The sequence below is a fragment of the Protopterus annectens genome, chromosome 4.part1 (genome assembly GCF_019279795.1).
Source record: "Protopterus annectens isolate FY-2018-M chromosome 4.part1, PAN1.0, whole genome shotgun sequence".
NCBI lineage: Eukaryota > Metazoa > Chordata > Ceratodontiformes > Protopteridae > Protopterus > Protopterus annectens.
Genome location: NC_056734.1, coordinates 555,981,630 through 556,001,690, shown reverse-complemented (window position 1 = coordinate 556,001,690; position 20,061 = coordinate 555,981,630). Strand labels below are relative to the sequence as shown.

At 38.4% G+C, this 20,061-nt stretch overlaps 1 protein-coding gene across 1 annotated transcript in view; it reads right to left on the bottom strand.

Moving 5' to 3' along the window:
- LOC122800960 (G-protein coupled receptor 55-like) overlaps positions 1 to 20,061 on the bottom strand; it is a 529,630-nt gene that overhangs the window by 401,611 nt on the left and 107,958 nt on the right. The window lies entirely within an intron of this gene.

Here is a 20,061-nt window from a genome sequence, read left to right as displayed (position 1 = left end):
TTCTGTGGGGAGAAACATTTTTTTCCACTTAACTCTTGACCACTTTCTCTCTCAAACAAATTCCTTCAATTCTTTATTAATTACAATCCACAGTTTCTCCCCTAGTTGATAAAAATATACCTAAACTGTACGTTGTATTAAAGGGAACATAAGCATTTTTTCACTTGTTTTTCCTTAATATACATATACTTATCCATAATAAAGACCTTCCAGCTTCTCAGTTTATGCATTATTTTTTGTTTAGTCTCTTTCCACATATCATTAGCTGCTGTAATAGGCTAATTTTTAATCCAAACACCAAAATATTTCATCTTATCATGTCCCCATAAATCTAGGTATTGCTGATCTAATTCATGTGTGGGAACATAATTTACCACTTTGGCCTTTGTTTTGTCCCAAAATGTCAAGTACAAACTAATGTGATATATATATATATATATATATATATATATATATATATATATATATATATATATATATATATATGTCTACATTTTAAATCAAAAGTATGGTTCACCTAACCGTACTTCCTCAAATGCACTTCTGCGAAAGTGCATTCCATTGAAAATGCACTTTTGCAGAATAAAAACATAAAAACTAACTAAAAAAAATAACACACTACACAGTGTTATGCAGTGGGGAAAGCCCCCCTGCACCCCACACCCCCTATTTCAATATTCTCACTCCGAGATCGCACTACAGTGGGGAAAAGGGAATATTCCATTATCCCCACTATACTACGATCTCAACAAAACTTTCCTTAGTTGCACATCAACAGTATACATTCATGTACAACTAAGGCAAACTGCAAATGGTATGTTATTGTTGTTTTTTGTTTACTTCAGCGAAAGTCCATTTTCGACAAAATGCACTTTCACTAAAGTAATTTCAACAAAGTACGGTTCGATAAAGTGTACTGTTGATAAAACAAATAGGACACACACACACACACACACACACACACATACATATATATATATATATATATATATATATATATATATATATGTTGTATCTTTCGGCTTTTCCCGGTTAGGGGTCGCCACAGCGGAACTCCGGTCCGCTAATGCTTGGCAGTAGATTTTTACATACCGAGTTGCCAGCTCTGATGCACAACCTTCAACGAAGGTATGCCCATTCACGCATGTCTCAACACAGGAGACGCTTTAGCTGAGAATCGAACAGGATAACGTCATACTGTGAGGTGACAATGCTACCGCAGCACCACTACCGCAGTCATATATATATATATATATATATATATATATATATATATATATATATATATATATATATATATATATATATGTATCTGTATTAAGTACCATGACAGTTATACCCTTGACTTTGTGACTCACTTTTTTATTTGCCAATGGTATTAAGTATAGGGCAAATAAAGGGAAAATAAAGGACATCACTGCCTATTCCTCTGTTAAATCATAGCTTGTCAGAGAGGAATACTCCCACCTTTGTCCTATCATATCTCTTCCTAATTCATTCCATTATTCTGTCAGAAAATACAGTGCTGTCATTGCCCTACTCACAACATCCTAACTAACTCTATTGACTGTCTTCTCCTCATGAAGAAACACCAACAATAGCAGAGTCTTCTTTCACTCAACTTCCCTCTAGACCATCAATGTTCTTTTAATATTGTAAAATGTTTGCCTCCCCTCAACAAAACCACATCGATCCATATTTGTCAATTTTGGCAACACCTTAGCTATTTTCTTAGCTAGTATAGACACATACACTTTATAATCATGGTTCAAAATTGAAAATTATCTATTAGAATTTGGGTTCATAGCCTCTTTGCCCTCTTTTGGGTAGAACAGCCGCCACAGCTTTCCTGCAAGATGCCGGGACTGTCTCTCTTTTTTGAAGATTGTTAAACATACTAGTCTGCATTGCATTGCTGTATAAGTATTTTACTATAATGGCAATACTTAATCAACTTTGACAGTTTCTCTGTTCTGGTTATGCTATTCTGGGTTGAGCCAACTCAGACTCAAGAGTGAATTAATATAGCTATAACCGATGACGTTGGTGTGGCATATTAATATTTACCTATGGTTGGTGTGATTAAGTAAAGCCAACTGTGGGTAAATCTTAATATACCACAGCATGGAGTTGGTTATTGCTATTATACAATGACATTATTTAAGAAAAAAAAATACTAACTTTTCTTAAATAATGTCTTTGTATAATGGCACCATGGTGTCCCTCTGCTTCTTCTACATATCCTGTTGCCTTTTTTTGATGTACTGCCATGTGTATGGGACTTGCGTTCCCACACATACCCGGTACATCAGTGCTTTGAAAGGAAGCGACAGAGAAAAGAAGGTCTCCGTTGCTCCTTTTTTCTTTTCTTTTTTTTTTTTTAATAAAAAAAAAAAGTTTCAGACAGTTTAGATGTAGGAGAGAGACAGAATGGAGGAAATACAAGGAAAATCGAGTATGCGTCTTTAGTTTTGAATAATGTACCCAATTTTCCTAGTATTTTCTCCTTCCTGTCTCTCTATGTCTGGAGTCATGATTTCTGGTTTTATTTATTTAGTTTTGTTAAAATAATTAAACATTACAGTATACTGTATAGCAATGAAAAAAAGCCTGGGTGACCAGACCTTTTTCCATTGGTATATGCTCGTATTACAGTGACCACACTGATTGGGCTGACCAATCAGTGTGCTTTTTTTAAATATCAATGGCCAGTCATTGTATAATAAGTTATTTCTGATGCTGGTAGCAGATCTAGTGGGCTTCTACAATGTGCAGTCAATAGCTTAAAAGTGCTTAGATATGTGACTGAGAACTGAATTGCTTATATGTTCTTACAGGCAATGCATTTTAAACTAATACACATATCCTGGCAGATATATAACAGTGTGTGATGCAAGCAGAACTACTGATATGGTTTTTGGTTTTGAAGATTTAATACCAGTCATATAGAGTACCAGCTAGTCCTGCTGTATGGGAATAGCTTGCCATAACCATATAAGCAGTGATTTACAAATTCATTTTGGATGGCAAGCATTTTGAATTGAAATGTTAAAGGTGAGGCTGTCTGGTTGTTTTACATATCTGTAAAAAATATCAGCTGATGCAGTCAGTGGAGTAAAAATGTTTTCTCTTCTCAAATGCTTGTTACAAATTGGGTAAAGGATCAGAGAGGCAAAACATCACATTTGCCCAGATATCACTGCAAAACAGAAATTTTCCCCAGATGTGTGGCCATGTTGTAGTGGGTTATTAGTTGAAGGAAGTGTAGGGGAAAAGCCCCTTACATGGGTAAGTAGTGGGAGTTCAACCTGCTGAGAAAAAGAAACTGCACTTAATTGTCCAAGCATTTTACAGATTTTCAATCAACTGTGGTCAGAAAAGATCAATTTCCACAGAGTGTAATTAACTGAACAGAAAATATCAGTTTGGCAATGCAAGGCGTAGTAAGATATTATATGGTATGAGAAATCCAAAATAAATCTTTATCTGAAAAATATTTGCCAGCTGGGGTCAGGGCTGGCACTGGGAAGGGACCCAGGGAGAGGTGAGAGAGGGTGTAAATTGGGCTATGTTGCCTGGGCGCCAACCTCCATTGCTATAACTCTGGGTAGAGACATACACTCACTAACAATCTAGTTGCTGAAGTCACTCAGCTCTAACCAATCCCAATGCATTAGCAGTGGGCCATTGAGAAAGATGGTAAACTCTTGTAGGAATAGTCTTCCATGTCTGGTAGATGGTAAATGAGAGGGAACCTACAATTTGTTCTTGCTCCCAAGATGTGCTAAGAGGAACTGGTTTCCCTGATGGTTAACTGGCCCATAACTAATAATATTAAAAAAAAACACTCCCCTAAAAAACGCACATATGCACACAGGTAGACAGTAGACAGGTAGACAGAAACACACACACACACACACACACACACACTGTCTCTCTTACTGATCTAACTCCATCTAGAACACCGAATAAAAGACTCTGGGAATAACAGCTACTGCTAACTAATGGCTAAAGTTACTGTGTTTCTGGTTATCATTTATGAATGCAAAGAAATTATTATACAGGTCAAAAATTATGCCTTACTTACAGCAGATAAATCTTGTATTTGTATACAATGCCTTCTGCAGTCACTGGAGTGCAGATTGAAATTATCATCCTATGATAAATAATAATCTCTTTCATCTGTTGAAATTGGTCTGTGGAAGCAGTGAGTAATATTTTCTGGAGATCTGACCTTCTTATTTTGGATAACTTGAACTATCATCTTACCACCAGCACCCACCATATGCCATCTTGGTATCTAAAGATGCCTGCATAAAAAGAAATGCCTGCTGGGAAAATAAAGGGCAAAAAATGTGAAGGGCTAGTAAGACGTGCCTTTGTGAGGGGCCCTAGTTAGTGAAAATATTGATGCAAATAAAAAGGCTAAGACCAGACCACAAGTTGCCTATCAGGAAAAATTGACACACATGTAACCAGTAAGTAACTAGAGTTAAAAAGACATGCATAGATATAAATAGCAGCATGTCAAAATAAAAGCTATAAAAGATATAAGTAGCAAATCTAATGATAGGCAGCACAAACTAAAATAAAGTATAGCAAATTAAGCTTGTCAGTCACTCACATGCAGCTGATAAGCTATTTAAACTTCTACTAGCAGAATTATAAATAATTCTCTACTAGAAAATACAACTACAAACCAAACTGTCAGAAATATGTAAAACAGGCTGTAATAAAACAATTCTGATTAATATATGAAGCTGAGTATATGAATAAATGTTGCATGGAAGTAAATTGCTGGCAACTGCTCAGTGTTCCACATCATTAAATGATAAATAAGCAATCAGTGTGAAACAGGAAAACCACAGAATTCACTTATCTTTAGGACTTGCTGTGAAGTACAGGCATCTAAAAGGAAACCACGCAGATATAGATTTTAGCATATTCAGGATGCAGAGTTCTAAACATAGGCATGGAACTGTAGCCCAAGATCAGATATTTAATTAATTTCAAAGTCATGTCATCCCCAAAAAGATAAAACAAAATTAAAGGTAGATACAATTAAGCAGTCATATTTCAGCTGAACAGATATATAAAATATCTTCAGCTAATCTTCCAAAACATCAGAAAGGCTACCAATAAACACCAATCACCTCTCCAAAGGTGAAAATGTATGCAGTTTTGTGATGCATATGTGGCATTTAGAGCTTTAAGAACAACCATATGCAGGTTAATGAATGCAGTCAGACAATGCAAGATATTTTGATGATTTTGAGCACACTAAACCTTACCCTAAATCAATTCCATGCACAAACACTTCTCAGGGGACAGCTGCTTAAGCAGTTTGTAGACAAGTAATACAATTTGCATTTAAAACTGACACTAGTACGATACTCAGAATAAAAGCCAGGAAACATGAGGGACAAGTGTGGAAAATTCCTTTATCATATAGGATCATGCATAATGCCAGGGCACTTCTATGGGCTAGGTTTGCAAAGGCTCCAGGGCCGTTGGCCTAGTACACCCCTATGAACCTGTGATCACATTGGATATAGATGGCTCCAGGTCCGTTGTTCTAGTACACCCCTATGAACCTATGATCACATTGGATCTAGATAAGTACTTTCAACCATATAACTGGACTTAATCAGATCCTTTAAATAATGTGATGAAAAGGTTAATACTTTTACATTTTGAAACCATGTCTTGAATGGCCACTACTGTAGGAGACGTTTCCTTGATGAACACTTAAAACCTGTTAGAATTGCTTTTAACATATGAAATTCAAAAGTTATTTTTTTTAACAATACAAAGGAAAGGACATGCTAGTGTGAATGGTCTAATAAGACAAGATTTGCTGTCATTGGGGAATCTCATCCAATCAGTTAGCTTTCTTAGCTAGGGGTATGTCAATCAGATTAAGCCAAACTGCATAGTTAATGAACTCATTATATGTGTAGTTATGTCCTTCAAGGGACATACTGATAAATGGATGCATGCTAGGCTATTATAACAGAGGATAAGAAGGTCAATATGCTAATCATATAACAGAAGAAAGGTAGGTTATGACTGAAGAAAATCAAGTGGCTTATTAACCAAGTGTGGAGGGAAGATGTCAGTCCTCTATAATGGTCAGTCTTCTTCTTCTTCTTTCAGCTGTTCCCGTTAGGGGTCACCACAGCATATAACCTGTTTCCATTTCTTCCTGTCCTCTGCATCGTGCTCTGTCACACCAACCACCTGCATGTCCTCTCTCACCACATCCATAAACCTTATCTTAGGCCTTCCTCTTTTCCTGTTACCTGGCAGCTTCATCCTTAGCATCTTTTTTCCCACTATACTCTGCATTCCTCCTCAGCACATGTCCAAACCAACATAATCTTGCCACTCTGGCTTTGTCTCCAAACCTTCCAACCTGGGCTGACCTTCTAATATACTTATTCCTAATCCTGTCCACCCTCGTCACACCCAGTGCAAATCTCAACATCTTTAACTCTGCCATGTCCAGCTCTGACTCCTAATAATTATAATGGTCAATCTAAGGCCAGTGAATTGCCTCAGGGTGACAGGAAGAACCTATACAGGGATGTCCATTTTCACATGCCATATATTGAGACACCTTGTCAGATCTTAAGCTTCCTTTACTAAGCTGCCAAAAGGGTGTGCTTATCATATTCTGTTGTCATCTTGCAGGAAATGAGACCCAGAGTTGAAGTCTCTTGGATGAGTTGATTGTCACATCTTGGGTGAAGACTGAAACAGGAAAATCATCAGCTGTCACTGGATGGGACAAGAGGATAGTGGGATTTTAGATTGTTTGGAGGGTTTACTCATGGCCATAACAACTATTTGTCTTTTCTCATGCTTTCTCATGGTTCTGAGGTACTGAGCTGATTGTGATCTGTATGCTGGGCTGGTACCAAGCTGATTGTGACTTGTATGCTGTGCTGGTACCGAGCTGATTGTGACTTGAGTGCTGTGCTGGTAATCAGCTGATTGTGATTTGTATGCTGTGCTGGTACTCAGCTGATTGTGATTTGTATGCTGTGCTGGTACTCAGCTGATTGTGATTTGTATGCTGTGCTGGTACTCAGCTGATTGTGACTTGTATGCTGTGCTGGCACTGAGCTGATTGTGATTTGTATGCTGTGCTGGTACTCATTTGATTGTGATTTGTATGCTGTACTGGTACTGAGCTGATTGTGACGTATATGCTGTGTTGGTACTCAGCTGATTGTGACTTGTATGCTGTGCTGGTACTGAGCTGATTGTGATTTGTATGTTGTACTGGTACTGAGCTGATTCTGATTTGTATGCTGTGCTGGTACTGAGCTGATTGTGACTTGTATGCTGTGCTGGTACTGAGCTGATTGTGACTTGTATGCTGTGCTGGTACTGAGCTGATTGTGACTTGTATGCTGTGCTGATATCGAGCTGATTGTGACTTGTATGCTGTGCTGGTACTGAGCTGATTGTGACTTGTATGCTGTGCTGATATCGAGCTGATTGTGACTTGTATGCTGTGCTGGAGCTGATTGTGACTTGTATGCTGTGCTTGTACTGAGCTGATCGTGATTTGTATGCTGTGCTGGTACTGAGCTGATTGTGACTTGTATGCTGTGCTGGTACTGAGCTGATTGTGACTTGTATGCTGTGCTTGTACTGAGCTGATCGTGATTTGTATGCTGTACTGGTACTGAGCTGATTGTGACTTGTATGCTGTGCTGGTATCGAGCTGATTGTGTGCTTGTACTGAGCTGATCGTGATTTGTATGCTGTACTGGTACTGAGCTGATTGTGACTTGTATGCTGTGCTGATATCGAGCTGATTGTGACTTGTATGCTGTGATTTGTATGCTGTGCTGCTAATGATCCCTTTGAAAGATCATTGGGTTGATGGAACTGTAGCTTTGGTGCACCAGCATGGCTGCATGGGGGGGGGGTTCACCTCCTTGTGTAGAGTTATCAGTCCTGGGCTTTTTGATTGGGGATGGTTTGGCTGTGCCTTCTCATTCTGTAGGTGGAGTAGGCTCACTGGAAAATGGGTGTATGTCCTCAGAAAGGAGAGCAGCAGGCAATACTAAAAATGGAGTTATGGTAAATATCCATTCCCTTTGGATATTCATGGGGTATGGGGAAGTTTCCCTAACTTCATTCTGTGATTTGATATCTCAGCTTGTGAGAGAAACCAAGAGAAGAGGTCCTTATTGAAAAAATAAAGTAGTTGGGGTTTTTCTGCTGATAAGGAGTCTGAGTAGGGCCACAATGTGAGGAGGCAGCAGCTAACAGATCAGTAGAGTAAAAAGTGTCTAGTTAAGGTGTTTTTTTTGGAGCCGCAGGTGGATGCCTTAGGAGATTGATTTTCGAGGATGGAAACTGCCCAGTGTCAGATGGAAGAGTGGATTGTTGCTAGATAGAGTTATTTAGTCATGATTTTCTCCTGGGGCACAATAGCATGGGAGAAGTTTACCTGTGGATCAGTCATGTTTTTGGAAAATGTAGCCAGGGGGTGTGATTTGATTGAGATGGGCTGGTCAGTCATTACTGTCTCATGGAATCTAATTTTGGAGAATTCCAGATATCAAAAGGGACAATTCTGTGCTAACAGAAAGTGGTCAATCAGACTGTTAGCACAGGATTGTCCTGTGCTAACAGTCTTATTGCTAACAGAAAGTGGTCAGTCAGACTGTCACAGGTACAATTTTGTTCAATCGATGGTCATGCCATCAAAGATGGGTTGAGCGGTCAGTGGATTGCCTTTGACCCAAGTCTTGGACCATCACCAGAACCAATGCTGGCTTTCTGTCAAGAGTTTTCCAAGTACAGATGGCAATGCTGGTGATCTGTACTGATTGTACACCCCCACCTCATCCCACCACTGGGTATTTCACAGTATTTATATACACCCACCAGAGCTAGGCAAAGTATCTTAGTAGCAGGCTACTGTGTCAACAAATGGAATAGAAGCCAACAATGCCATAACTAGGAGACAGCAAAAGAGGAGGCTGCCCAGGTGCAAACTATTATGGACATAATTAGTATTGTAGAAGAGTTCCTTTAAGTGGCTAGATATGAGTACTGGTCAGTGCTTGCATCACTAAACAATATCTATAATCATTTAAGCAATTTCAACTGATATCATAGATGCTTAAATATCAAAATGTATGTTTGTGTATGTTAGGAACTGTTGCAGAGAGTTACTATAGCATTTTGTTATAGTTTCTGTAGGAAAGATAAAAATTAGTCCTCAAATCTGGAAGACATTTTTGATGTTTTTTTGATGTTTTTTAATCCTCATCTAAATTTGAGGGGGGGGGCATCATTTGGGGGCATTGCTCATTGTGCCAACTGACCTAACTACAGCTCTGGAAGTCAAGTTGGAGCTTGATCTCTGGGGCTGGTGAAATAGGTAAAACAGAACCAGACATAACCAGATGAGAAGGATTAGTTGAGAAATATCTAAAAAAAGGTCCAAACAAATTAGGTGGGGATGGTGGCCTTCTTCAAACAAACAACAGTGCTACACTGACTGTCCAAGTTTCCACCTTCCACCCACAGTGTAAGACACTCTGTTCCAATCAGTAGCAAGCTGTCTAGTGAACCATGTGGCATCACAGTGGACAGGAAGGATACTTTCCTTTTTAGAAAGGGGTCTAACCAGCAAATGTTCTATATATCGCAAGTGTTAGATTGCTGGCTATCAGAATGAAGAACAAACACAATCATAGTGCACTGTTTAAACCCCATGTTACATGCACGATACAAGTTCACTTTTCACTAACTTAGCAGAGTGTCTCACAGTCAACACATGGTGCCATTCACAGGATCTGGGTGAGGTAGGGAAGAGCCTTTACAAAAGCTGTATATTTCTTTGAACATTTCAATTATTCAGCTCTTTCTTGTAAATCTTTAAAAAGACTGTACTCATGACTCTGTGTTTGTTTTAGTCCTTAGAAAGGTTTTATCACCTTCTTTCCCCTAATTGAAATATATGCTTCCTACTCTCCTTTCCACACCTCTTGTTTGCATGGTAGTGTTTATAAAGAATATATTGCATCTGGGGCTTTTGGACTCTGTTATTCAGTCAGTTTTAGACTTAATAAACATTTAAGTTTATATTTAACTCTTTTACTGAATCTTAACAAAGGCTTTTAGTGTTATTAGTTTAAATCAGATCTTTTTAAATGGCTGTTAACTGCGTCAAATATTACCCATTTAGACTTACCTAATAGTGAGCTTTATTGTTAAACATGCACACTAGAAACACCAAACTAAAATACAGTGAAAGGAATGACACTACATGGTTCTCTTCTGGAAACCATGCTTTACTGTGTGACCTTCCTACTACAGATAAGTGCTGTGGATGTGTAGTATTACTGAGTGGGAAGCAATCCTACCTGCTAAAGTACCTCATCCATTACTACAAACCCTGCGGTGGCAGTCAGGGAGAGTGAGGCACATGTCTTGTTGTATGTATATCTGGGACCCCGACACATCGGTATGGGTCAGTAGTATCTGGCATTTTATATGTGTGTGTGCATTGAAGGCACTGTAGGGATTACATACCAAAACAAGTGGGGGTTGGGTTGGAAACCCATATTTAAAGGCACTGGTACAGAACCAAAAGGGGTGTGAGGCTCTGCATAGCAGTGTATGCAGCAGTTAACTAGGCCCATTTGTGGGAAGACAGTGACCATAATAATCTGCGTGCCACAGCATAGCATATATACCCATTTAGTGACATATATTGTCTTTAGATGTACAGGTCTTAGCATTGTCAACTGTGGGATACAACAAGGTTGCTGGTCACAGGTTATATACATTAGACCACAAAGACCACTGGTGAGACTGCATCTGTGCATTCGTAAGCAGATATCCTATCACCCATGGTCATAGGCATATTCTATGTCATGGGCAGTGCCACTACTCAGGGTCAACACAGAGAACTCCTCATCAGAGTGCGCATGTATTTATCCCAGAGTTCTACCTCTTCCCTGCCATGCACTGGGTCCAGCCATGACACCATAAGCCACCACAGGGGACAATGGAAATAATTACTTTGTGACAGAAAAGCCCCACCACAGGAGGATGTGATCCCTGATTCCTTGCATCTTCTCAGAAAATGTGGTTACTGAGTTCATCTCCTATGACTTTGCCCTATGTTACAGTGTTGTAGTCACTTTTCACTGTGTCCTGACCACATGTTGAACTGGTGATGACTGTGCCCTGCCCATGGTGTGGGTGTGGTGATATCTGATGTATGGCATGATTCGCCTATGCACTACTCTGCATAGCCTGGGTGTGAAACTGCAAGTATTGTTTCCTGTGCCATGGTTTATCGTCTCTTAGCCAGTGCTGCAGTGTATTATTGCACTCACATCTAACTTGGCTGTAATTCTTCTGCTGCATGGTCTTCCCCTGCCCTTCTGCTGCTGGCATGACTTTTAAAGCAGGTCCTGTCATGATGTTCATCTGTTGCTCCATTTGTATACAGTACAGCATGACACACCCAAAAAACATCTATCTGCATATGTCTAAGTAATATTGCAGTGACCCTCCTGAGGTGTCTAAACAGTGAAAGCATCCTTTCAGTAGTCCAAATGTCCACTCCACTAAGTTTTGGGTTTCTGTATGGGTTATATTATAGGAATTATATGCATGGTCTAACAGTTGCTTATTATGATCATCAACCAGGGATCTGGAACATATCAGGCAACTCCCTGCAAGATACAACAAACTATTATATATGGCCTGCTCCCATCACATGTAGTTGCAGTATGCATAAACCTGTTTAACTAATGTGTATGTGCACAGTAAACAACCTAAGGACCCTGTGGGAAGTCCCTTAACAGGGAGCACTTGTGTAGGTCGGCCATGTCATACATGTGAATCATGTGCATTACCTAGATGATGTACAGATACATTATGAATAATGTTCAGGGCATTACAAACTTCCAGCAGTTCAGAGAGTATAAATTGTTCCTCTTTTTGCATCTCTGGCCATCAGGCCTTTATAGCAACAGAAGTGCAATCTATGGCATCTAAGACCTGAACAAAATGTGCTATCTCACTGAATGGTTGTATGGTTTTGGTTCTGTCCCCTGGTGTTGTGGGAAACCTGAAATGCTCCTCCACATCATGTTGCATAATGTTAATGAACTGTTTTAGGATTTCTGAGGCTGACTCCTGCAATATACCTATTGTGTCCTCCATAGGTCTCTGTATGGTCCCTGTAACTAAGATTGTTAATAGAATATATACATGTGGGTCCACAGCAGTGGGCATATCATGCATAATCGCTCTTGATTCTGTTTGTGGGTGACATTATCTGATTGTGTCCCGTACAGGATCTTGTGCATTTGGAAATGGTGTACTATCTATAGGTGTGTCATATGCTGGTAAGTCTGATGCAATCCGTACATTCTCCATTGGTGTGGTTGGCCATGGCATGCAGCACTGTGACCATTGCCTTTGAGAGGCTCTCAACACATACTGCTGTGCTGCTCTTTTTTTTTCACAGCATAGCTCTTGCCACATACATCTCAAGTCCATGCATTCAAAATAGAGAGGCATGGTCACAAAGAGCTGACTTTATATACATCTCTGAATTAGTCTACCATTTTGGGTTCCTTTATTTGCATATTCCATTTGGCTCATTTGTATGGGGTTCATTATTTACACAACAGTATAAAGTGATTACCATGTTCAGCATGCTGAGCTATTTCAACCATTGTGCAGCTATAAAATTTGTGGTTTAGAATTCCCTACATCCTGCACATTCCCATACTTTTGCTAAATTTCTTTCTACTTTTTTGTAGTGTTACACAAATGAAAATCAGTTTTATATATAACCCTAAAACATTTTGATTGCTCAATACTTTTTTCTTCTGAACTAGTTATAAAATAAGATTTGCAGAATTTAGTGGCATAGAAACCCTCAAAACTGTCCCTGTAGTCTGTGAAAATGCTTACAGTCGAAGAAAATATTATGCAACACTGTGAAATAAATAGTTTTTATTCATTTCCAACTTATAGTACTATATTTTTTTTCATAAACTATCTTGTATCTAAAGTCACAAAATAAAATTCAGACTGTTTAGCTAACATAATTTTGTAATTACATCCATATCTCTCAACTGCCCAGACGTTCACAGAATCTCCAGACTTTTTTCTTATATTTTTTGCAGTGTTTCTCATAAAATTTGCAGTTTTCTGGCAAATCACTGGGACGATCTGATGAATGAAGTCACCAAATAATGACAAACATTTGAGTTTCAGACTTCAAATCATTTAAAAAACATAAGTTAACACAACTCCTGATACTCTAGCAACTTTCTAAGTTTATAAGCACAATATTTAAAATCTGTCCCTATTTTGGGGCCTTATCTCCTCATTTGTCAGGCTTTGTCCAGCTTTCTTGCACTAAGAGGTTGAGGTATGATTACATCATAAAATGCACATTGTCCAAAATGAAACTGTTTTTCTGATCAACAGACTGTAATGCTTTTCAATGTAAAAGAAAGCGTTTGTCAATCAGCCATTATAATCCCTTTTAAAGGGATAATCCCAGTATTTAAAATTAGGGTCCGAGTTAAGCTGACAGAAGTCATGCCCACTTCGACACATCACTTTTGTTCCCAGCCACAGTGTCATTTTACTTTTAAATATCCTGGAAATCCACAGTTCCACTCTTGCTGCAGCACCCAGGATACACTAATCTTTGGATTTGTATTCCTCTCCTACTTACATTGGATTGGGGAACTATGACCCCAGCTCCTGGCTCACATTTAAAATAAAGAAAGCTGTGCCAGGGAAAATGGACATCCGTGTATATTCATTTTTAAATTTTGCATCACTCAGGCTTCTACAGATGTATAAGCAGCCCACTCATAAAAAATAGTGCATTTGTCTAGTAGTAAATCAGCACATGTCAAACAAGCTGAAAAAGGAACAGAAGAGTGTGTTTACTAAAGCTCGAACCTTCTGTCACACACTTCTTTACTATAGAAGTACTAGCAGGTCAGAAAGTCACTACACCAAGCTACTATTCAAAAACTAGAATACAGTAAAACATGAAAGAAAGAGAAATATGGTTTCTACTATTTTTGTATAACAACCAAAGAAATGACCCATGAAAAACAGCTCCACTTTCCAAGCAAACACTTTTATTTTTTGTAAGAACAAAAATTCTCTAGCGCCTTGGCCTTTGCCTTTACAGAGTAAAACTTTCATTCCTAAAAAACAATTATTTTATATTCAATTCAAATGCATCTCAATTAATCAATTAAAACTCATTCTAATATACTTTTAAAGTCACAGTTAAAAAAATCATAAAAAACACTGCCAATTACATTCCTTATTTAATCCTTTTGGTGACAATGTGTTATATTTCATTATAAGGATAGACTCCTTTCATCTTAATATATATTTTAATAACTTTGCATTTTCATATTGTAATATTACTTGTTCCAATATGGTTACTTTCATGGTATTTAATTCACCATTATGTTCTTTATTAAAATGTTCTGCTACAGGAGTCATGATTTTCTCTTTCTTAACATCTCTCATGTTCTTTTATTCCATCAGCCAATGATCTTTTTGTTTCCCCTATATAATATTTATTGCACGGACAAACTATCGCATATCAAACAAGAATATCTACCCTGTGTTTCAAACTTCTTTTCACCTATGCTTTCTACTTTTGTTGTAATATACTGACATATGGTACATTTTCCACATGGAAAAGTTCCCTTTGTTTCTATATTTTTTAACATCTTATCTTTTGACTTTTTATATTTTGCTTACACTAAAAAATCCTTAAGGTTTCTTCCCCTTTGGTAAGAAATTTTCAGCTCTATTTGCGACAATGACTGTACATTTCTTCTTACTTGTTTCCAATATTCTCCTATCACCCCTGTCATTCTATGTGAAAATGAAGTGTATTTAGTAACAAAGAATATATTCTCTTCTTCTGATGTTATCTCATTTACCCTTAATTTACTTCCTCTTTGTGTATCTCCTTTCACTATCTTTACATTTTGCTTATCACCGAATATTTTTTGCAAGCTCTCATTTATTTTTTCTTTGTTATAGCCCCTAGATTCAAACATCAAGGCTACTTCTTGTGCCTCATTATATGCTTCAATAACATCACTATTCAGTCTCTTTATTCTTAGTATTTCTCCTGACGGAATGGAATCCAATGTATGACTAGGATGACAACTTGTTGCATGTACCATAAGATTTTTCTGATTAAATTTTCTATAAATATTAATATGAATTTTCTTATTATTTTCCCCTTTCATTGTTATATCTAAGTAATTTATTTGTAAACCCTTTTGAACATCATCAAATTTAATACCATACTTATTAGCATTTAGATACTCTATAAAATTACTTGATTCACTTTCTCCCCCCTTACAAATAAAAATCAAATCATCTATAAATCAAAAATACTTTTTTACATATTTTCTAAAAAATTCACTTCTATAAATATAAGTATTTTCTATTGATCCCATGAATAAATTGGCATATGCTGGGGCGAACGCTGCCCCCATTGCTGTACCTACTTTTTGCCTGTACAAATTCCCATCAAATTCAAATATATTATTCTTAAGGCAAAAATGTGTCATTTCCTTAATATACTGTGTTCTGGGATTGTCCCCCCCAAAAAAAATATAAAAAGCCAAAAGATAAGATGTTAAAAAATGTAGGAACAAAAGGGACTTTTCCATGTGGAAAACGTACCATATGTCAGTATATTACAACAAAAGTAGAAAGCATAGGTGAAAAGAAGTTTGAAACACAGGGTAGATATTCTTGTTTGAGTAAAGGTGTTATCTATGCGATAGTTTGTCCATGCAATAAATATTATATAGGGGAAACAAAAAGATCATTGGCTGATAGAATAAAAGAACATGTGAGAGATGTTAAGAAAGAGAAAATCATGACTCCTATAGCAGAACATTTTAATAAAGAACATAATGGTGAATTAAATACCATGAAAGTAACCATATTGGAACAAGTAATATTACAATATGAAAATGCGGAGTTATTAAAATATATATTGAGATGAAAGGAGTCTATCCTTATAATGAAATATAACACATTGTCACCAAAAGGATTAAATAAGGAATGTAATTGGCAGTGTTTTTTATGATTTTTTAACTGTGACTTTAAAAGTATATTAGAATGAGTTTTAATTGATTAATTGAGATGCATTTGAATTGAATATAAAAGAATTGTTTTTTAGGAATGAAAGTTTTACTCTGTAAAGGCGGTGGCCGAGGCGCTAGAGAATTTTTGTTCTTACAAAAAATAAAAGTGTTTGCTTGGAAAGTGGAGCTGTTTTTCACAGGTCATTTCTTTGGTCGTTATACAAACTTACAAAGTTTGTGGGTTGTTATTATAATGGTTTCTACTATTGTTTGCCAGACTCAGATGCTTTCTATAGGTAGAAGCCATGTAAATCACATAAATCAGATAAACTTCAGCAATGGGTGTGTGAACATTTAAAACTATAACTAATCATCTGATATACATTATTCTCATTCAGATAAAATATGATAGCATTGAGCTAATTGTGAAAGCTGAGCATCATTGACAGCTGAACCTCTTTATAAGTAGCAGTATTTTCTAACCCATCTTACAGAGTGTCACTATAAAATGTGTAATTTCTAACTACTATATCATCACCTTTGCAATGAGTGGAACACCCCAATTATGCTCCAAAAAATGACAGAAAAAACTTTTAGTGTGTGGAGTGCTACAATTACTCTGAAGTTAATGAAAAGACAGGCTGCCTTTCTAATGGCAGAAAGGTGCTTAACAAATGTTAAACACCCCCTCAGTGCTAAGTGCTAGCATTTTACTAAAGCATTAACATCAGATAGCGACCATAAAAGAATAGAAAAGTGGCCAGAAGCTGTTAAACACATCATTTTAGATTTTTCAAATGTTTACTGGCTTCTCACTCAATGCATTCTTTGGAGACCACTCTTTGTGTGACAGTGATTAGTGTATTATGTTTTCTTTTTTAAGATGTAAATTGCTTATCCCCACTACTTTGTTTTTCCCCCTAATTTTTGAGGTGTATAGGAGCAAGAAAAGATTCATATACTTAATTTTGATCATAACCTGAGATGTTATGTGTTGTTGACTCAGATGTCAAGATTCATTTTTTAAAATTTGCTAAAGGGGAATTTCTTGAAATCTATGTCTTAGAAACATAATATCCTGGTTATGATCAGAGATCTAATCATACTCCTCTGCTATAGCTAGATTCACACATCAGACGTTAGTTATAAAAGTTTGTTATAACCAGGTATCTGCGTTAAAAGCTAACACACACCACACAACAACACAAATTGTGATTACAGAACAACACTGGAAACCAAATGAGAGTACAAAAGTTGTTAGCACATTTTGCACTGCTAGTGCAGTTGCATGTAAAAGAGAAATGCACCTGTAAAGACTAAAGGTCTGTGGATGACAAAGTTTGCTGATGACAGCAAATTGACAGCAGTCATAGAATCTTCAAGTGAAATTAACATCCTACAAAAGGTCTTACACAAACAAATGATTAGTGCCAAAGTGATGGCCTTAAACTCAGTGCAAAAAATGTATTATCATCCCTTTTCATAAGAGCTAACTACCACATCAATAGCAACACCGTAAGTATGCACACAGTGGTGACAGACCTGGGCACACAGGTTGACAGCAACCTTACCTTTGATCACCATGTCTCCACAGTGGTAAGAAGGGCATTCATTATTGTCCATCTCATAAATATGGACATTGCCTCCAGGAAAAAAAAAGTTATAACTTCCCTGTACTCTTCCCTCATCAGGCCAATAATCGACTACAATACCCCTTTTGGTATGTGCCTTTCCAAGTACCTGCAGCAATCGGAGAGACCACAAAGGTTCCTTACAAGGAAAATGCAAGGTTCATAGGTTCATAGGTTGGTACAAGGCTATTGGCCCTAGGGCCTATACAAGCCTTGCCATAACAATTCCCTGGCTATCTCTTCCCACAATATTTAGTTCCCTGGAGCCCTGTCTAGCATGGCGACTGACATGATCCCTGGGGTGAATACTGGCCAAGGCTGTTGCCACCCCCATAGTGCCTTTTTTAGGCAAGGCTCAAAAGACAAACCCACCTCCTTAGACAACACAAGGACAAAGAAACTAAGGGTAATGCTGCTCAATGCCAGAAGTCTAAACCTCAAGATGCACGCACTCGAGGCTCTCCTCAGTATGGAGAATATTGATATCTGTGCAGTAACAGAAACCTGGTTCAAGGCTCCCGAGAGCACCCCAGCACTACCAGGCTATACCTCATACCATGCTTTTCAGCCCCAAAACTCAGACCGAACCACAAGAGAAGGGGGAGTATCCATATTCATCAAAGATACCCATACCTCCAGGCTAGTGGCACTGCACGAAGCATCTGAGACCATCCATGTGCAACTAACAGTTGGCAAAACTGCCTTCCAGTTTGTAGCCTGCTACAGACCACCCTCCCAAACTCAGGAACCCCACTCGGCTTTCCTGAAGACACTGGAGAATATGAAGGTCTCTCCAAACACCATTATATTGGGTGACTTTAACTACCCAAACATAGACTGGGAGCACTACTCAAGCCCCAACACCCTAGCCCAACGGTTCCTAGAATTTATAAACTCAAATGCTATGGAACAACTGGTCACCACCCACAAGAGGGGAAAACATATTGGACCTGATCATCACCAACATGAGGACTCTATGTTCCATACCAGAGGTATACCCCTCATTGGTAAGATCTGACCATAAATTAGTCACTATGGACATCCATAGCCCGTCCCTACCCCCAGCAAAGGAAACCACGGTCAAAAACTTCTCAAAAGCAAACTTCCCACTTCTCAAAACCGAGGTGAATCCTTCAAAGCCCCAGGGCCAGTGGAAAATACAGCCCAAACCGCAGAATCCTTTACAAACGCATTCTATGCATACCTACAGGAATGCATGGATCGTGCTATCCCAAATAAAACCAAGACACACTCCTCCAAAGGCAGGAGACCTATCTGGTGGACCCCAACCATAAATAAGCTGTACAACAGAAGGAGGAAGCTACTACATGATAGAGCAAAATCCCTGAAAGGGAAGGCAACTCTGATCAGTACTAGCAAGAAACTATGATCCCTCATAAAATCATCTAAGGCTAGCTTCGAAAGAAAAATTGCACAAGACGCTAAAGCTAATCACAAGGCTTTCTTTAGTTATGTCAGAAACCTGGGTGGAAACTCCCAGATATGCTCTGAGTTAGTGCAAAATGACAAAAAATACACTGAACCCACAGACATTGCCAACATCCTGGCAGACAGGTTCAGTGCAAACTCCCCCCCCCCCCAAATAAGCAAATGACTATCCCAACAGAGTGTAGCCTCCCTGACATCACAGATGCACAGGTGAGAGATGCCCTCTTCAAAGCAAAAAACACAGCACCAATGGGACCGGACGGTGTCCCGGGCTGCGTTTTACATGAGCTCCAAGAAGAACTGAACCCTCACTTAAAATCACTGTTCAGTCTCAGCCTTACAACAGGATATGTACCCAAAGAATGGCGTACAGCAACAGTGGTCCCACTCCATAAAGGTGGTGCCACAACGGACCCCAGAAAGTATCGCCCTATAAGCCTAACTAGCCTGGTCTGCAAAGTTATGGAGCGTATCATCATGGAACTCATAAACAAAGACATTGGGAACCTCCAAACACTGGATCCTACCCAATTCGGCTTTGTTAAGGGCAGATCTTGCCTCTTGAACCTGGTCAATTTCTTTGAAACAGTCACCAAGGCCATAGACGAAGGGAAGGTAGTCCACACAGCCTACCTTGACCTTGCAAAAGCCTTCAACACAATACCCCACTTGGGCATCATAAATAAGCTCACCAGCTTAAATATCAACCCATATGTCACAAGATGGGTTGCAAACTGGCTTAGGGATAGAACCCACATGGTCAGAATTGCAGGTGCCATGTCAGACTCTAAACCAGTTACAAGTGGCGTCCCACAAGGCTCAGT